The sequence below is a fragment of the Triticum urartu genome, chromosome 5A, assembly GCF_056163025.1.
Source record: "Triticum urartu cultivar PI428250 chromosome 5A, HENAU_Tu73, whole genome shotgun sequence".
Classification (NCBI taxonomy): domain Eukaryota; kingdom Viridiplantae; phylum Streptophyta; class Magnoliopsida; order Poales; family Poaceae; genus Triticum; species Triticum urartu.
The window spans coordinates 557,908,891-557,913,632 of record NC_141877.1 but is presented as its reverse complement, the minus strand read 5'-3'; positions in this window follow the sequence as shown (position 1 = coordinate 557,913,632).

The window sequence follows — 4,742 nt, the reverse complement described above, 5'->3', positions numbered from 1 at the left end:
GAAAGCTCCAAATGGTCGGGGCAGAAAACACTCGCGAGGGCGCCCGCGAACCTCCCTCGCGAGACTTGTGCGAGAGAAAACGAGGCAAGCGAGCGAAAAAGATAAAGAGTCACAAGCCAGGAACGTCAACAGCTTCAATAAAACTTCAAACGGGAATAAACAAGCCAACTGCAGAAAGCAAATGAAAAAGCCGCGTCCGGCACCTATTCTAGTCTTCGACGTCTTCTCACCAGCGTGGAGCTAAGTGCTTCCACTGGGCGTGGGCGGGAGCCCCCGAGGCCCGAGGGCGGCACTCCGGAGACTCCGGGGCGTGTACAGCCCCACTCATTATTACGTGAGAGTGTCACGGGCGGCGAGCTTCACAGGCATTGGCCTTCTTCACAGGCACCAGGCCTTTCTCGAAATGCGGCAGCTTCACATGCATTTGCCTTCTTCACATGCACCGGGCCTTTCCCAAAACACGGCAGCTTCACAGGCATTTGCCTTCTTCACAGGCACCGGGCCTTTCCCAAAACACGGCAGCTTCACAGGCATTTGCCTTCTTCACAGGCACCGGGCCTTTCCTAGGTGCTAGGCCTCTCTTAGGGATAGAACCTCCGAAGATGTTGAATGTTCCACGCGTTCTGGATGGGTACCCCCTCCGTGGTCTCCAAGCGCACGAAGCCAGGCCTGGAGACATGAACAACCTTGAATGAGCCCTCCCACATGGGAGAGAGCTTGTGCAGCCCCTCCCCGGAGAGAACCTGTAACGCCCCGAGACCGATGTGCCAGGTGTCCTCCAGTTATTCGCTGTTGTTGCCATGTCATTTGCTTGCGTGTTGCATCTTTTCATGTCATCATGTGCATTGCATCATCTTTTTTTAAAACTTGCATTCGTCCGGGTTCTCCGAGTTCTCTCCGTTGTCCGTTCTGAGCCCAACCACACTTGCACGCGCCTGCGGCATGTCCGAAATATTATTTTATAAGTGGCCGGAAACTGTTCTCGGAATGGGTTGAAAGTTGGCATGCGGTGTTGTTATGTTGTTAGTAGGTCGCCTGCCAATTTCATCGCATTCGGAGTTCGTTTGATAGCCCAACGGATAACTATAGCGACATTATAGTCGGTCAAACGTCGGACGTTTTCGGTCTCCGGAAACAGTTGCCGGGTCTATCTCTCTTCTCTTCTCTCAGCCCAAAGCTTTCTGCATAGTCTGCTGTCAACTGTCAGACCACGTAACCCTCTCTGCACAGTGCATCGAACCCCTCACGTGAGCGTCCAAAACTGTCCCGAACCCGACCCGCTCTGTCGTTACCAACGGGTCCGGATCATCCCCAAACGTCTACAAAACATCACCGTTTTCTTATTTGGACTCCCGAGCCTATTTTTTTTCGTCCGTCGGATTTCGATCGGATGATCCAACTTCCCTCTTTTCCTGTATATATAGTCTACCCCTAGTCTATTTTCGGACCAATCCCTAATCCCTAGGGATCCTCCTAGCCGCCGCCACCGCACTGTCTCTTCTCTGTTTTCCGTGTCTGACCAACCGTCGTGCTCCGTTCCTCGATCTCCTCGCCTGACAAATTGCAAGCCGCGGCAGCAGCAGTCCGTGTTCACCTCGCCTTCGCGCTCCCGGAGACATTCAACGCTCGCAGCTCCTCGGGTCCGCGCGCCGCAGAGCATCAGCAGCAATCCTGAGCGCCCCATCCCCTCGTCTTGTACCTCGATCCAGGATGGATCGGGAGCAGAGTTGCTCTTCACTCGTCGCAGGCGGCCTCAACATCTGGATCCGCCGCCTACCCCAGGTCATGCGCCCAAGCAGTGCAACGCGCCTGCGCTTCTCTTCCTTTCTCCGGTGCCCTCCCTCTGCTCTAAGTGCCGCCGCCATTTTTCTTGCAGGAGCCAACACTGAGCTCGTCGCCGGCCTCCTCGGCCTCGTCCTTCGCCGGATCTGGGTTCCCCACGCGTGGATACCTCGTTCCTGTCCTTCCCCGCCTTGCCCCGTCGTCGTCCCCGCCGAATCACCTTCGCCGGCGCGGCCGTTCCGTCGCGAGCCGCCACCGTCCTCACAACGGCCTCGCTTGACCTCCTGTGCGGGGAGAGGACCGAGCCGCTGCCTCCCTGGGCCGGCCCCACGCTCATGGGCCGCGCCAAGGCCCAACCTCCCACTGCTAGCTTCCCCTGCAGGCCTCCCTTTCCGTCCAGTGGACCGTGGCCCATGTGAGCTTCCACCCCGCCCTTGGATCGTGCAGTCTTGGGCCAGCCTTCAGATTCGGCCCAGCTCTATATTTTTTTCTGCCTGAACGTTTTTCCTATATTCCTGTGAACGCCAATTTACAGAAAAACCCTTGCACTTCATTCATTTAATAACTCACAAATGGTGCATCGGTTTAAAATAAGTTATATATGAAATATGCTTAGTTTTTCATCTATTTTCATAATATGCCACTTTCATGCATGTTTGCAAAGTTTAAAATGCTGTTTGGTTAAATTTGCTCCTATGCCATGTTAAAATGATTTAATTCATAACTAATTAACCGTAGCTCGGATTTAATTAATCTTTATATGTAAATGGGGTAGAATTTTGCCTAGTTTAACATGGTGGCTTTACTTTGCATGTTTAATAACTCTAAAATTGTGTTTAGGGCAGATCTGTACCACAACCAAAATATGCACATGAGGATTTTTCCGGACTTGTTGCTTGTTGTTCCGGCCTCATTTAAACTTGCCTAGTTAGGTAGTTTTCATCTGCTTCACCCTCTTGCCATGCTAACAACATTTAATATTGTTGGGTACATAAACGAGAGAGAACTAAATAAGTCATGTGGTGTTTTCTTCAATATGTAACTCCGTTGCATAATGAGCTCCACTTAATTTGTAGGATTGCTTGTGCACTTTGCCATGCCATGCCCTCTTTAAACCGGACATGCATCATACTTGGTTGTGCATCATGCCATGTCTATGTGGTGGTTGTTTACTACGTTGTGTGCTTCTTTCCGGTGTTTGCTTCTTTGGATTGGATTCGATAACGTCGCGTTTGTGAGGACCCGTTCGTCTACGTCCATTTGTCTTCTTCATGGACTCGTTCTTCTTCCATGCGGGATCTCAGGCAAGATGATCATACCCTCGAAATCACTTCTATCTTTGCTTTGCTAGATGCTCGCTCTTTTGCTATGCCTATGCTGCGATACCTACCACTTGCTTATCATGCCTCCTATATTGTTGAACCAAGCCTCTAACCCACCTTGTCCTAGCAAACCGTTGTTTGGCTATGTTACCGCTTTGCTCAGCCCCTCTTATAGCGTTGTTAGTTGCAGGTGAAGATTGAAGTTTGTTCCTTGTTGGAACATGGAGATGTTGTTCCTTGTTGGAACATGTTTACTTGTTGGGATATCACAATATATCTTATATAATTAATGCATCTATGTACTTGGTAAAGGGTGGAAGGCTCGGCCTTATGCCTGGTGTTTTGTTCCACTCTTGCCGCTCTAGTTTCCGTCATATCGGTTTTATGTTCTCGGATTTTGCGTTCCTTACGCGGTTGGGCTATTATGGGAACCCCTTGACAGTTCGCCTTGAGTAAAACTCCTCCAGCAATGCCCAACATTGGTTTTACCATTTGCCACCTAGCCTTTTCTTTCCCTTGTGTTCTGCAGACTCAAGGGTCATCATTATTTTAACCCCCCCGGGCCAGTGCTCCTCTGAGTGTTGGTCCACCTGTCAGCTACCGGTGGCCACCAGGGGCATCTCTAGGCTGGCCTACCCGTACCTAGGACAATCTGAGTGTGCCCTGAGAAAGAGATATGTGCAACTCCTATCTGGATTTGTCGGCACATTCGGGCGGTGTTGCTGGATTGGTTTTAACTTGTCAAAGTGTCTTGTAGAACCGGGATACCGAGTCTGATCGGAATGTCTCGGGAGAAGGTCTATTCCTTCGTTGACCGTGAGAGCTTGTCATGGGCTAAGTTGGGACACCCCTGCAGGGACTTGAACTTTTGAAAGCCGTGCCCGCGGTTATGGGCAGATGGGAATTTGTTAACGTCTGGTTGTAGAAAACCTGAAGTTGACCTTAATTAAAATGCATCAACCGCGTGTGTTACCGTGATGGTCTCTTTCCGGCGGAGTCCGGGAAGTGAACACGGTGCTGGAGTAATGCTTGACGTAGGTTGTTCTAGGATCACTTCTTGATCATAGTTGTTCGACCGTGCTTTTGCCTTTTCTTCTCGCTCTCTTTTGCGTATGTTAGCCACCATATATGCTAGTCGCTTGCTGTAGCTCCACTTCATACCTTTTACCTTACCCATAAGCTTAAATAGTCTTGATCGCGAGGGTGCGAGATTGCTGAGTCCCCGTGGCTCACAGATACTTCCAAACTAGCTTGCAGGTGCCGATGAGTCCGTACAGATGACGCAACCCTGCTCAGGAGGAGCTCGATGAAGATCTTGTCCTTGTGTTTTTTCGTTCTAGTTGATCAGTAGTGGAGCCCAGTCGGGACGATCGGGGATCTGTGTAGCATTTGGGGTAGTCTTCTTTTATTTTGGCTCCGTAGTCGGGCCTTGTTTGTATTTGGATGATGTAATTCTTTATTCATGTAATTGTGTGAAGTGGCGAGTGTAAGCCAACTATGTATCTCTTTCCCTTATGTATTACATGGGTTGTGTGAAGATTACCTCACTTGAGACATTGCTTTCAATGCGGTTATGCCTCTAAGTCGTGCTTCGACACGTGGGAGATATAGCCGCATCGAGGGCGTTACAAGTTGGTA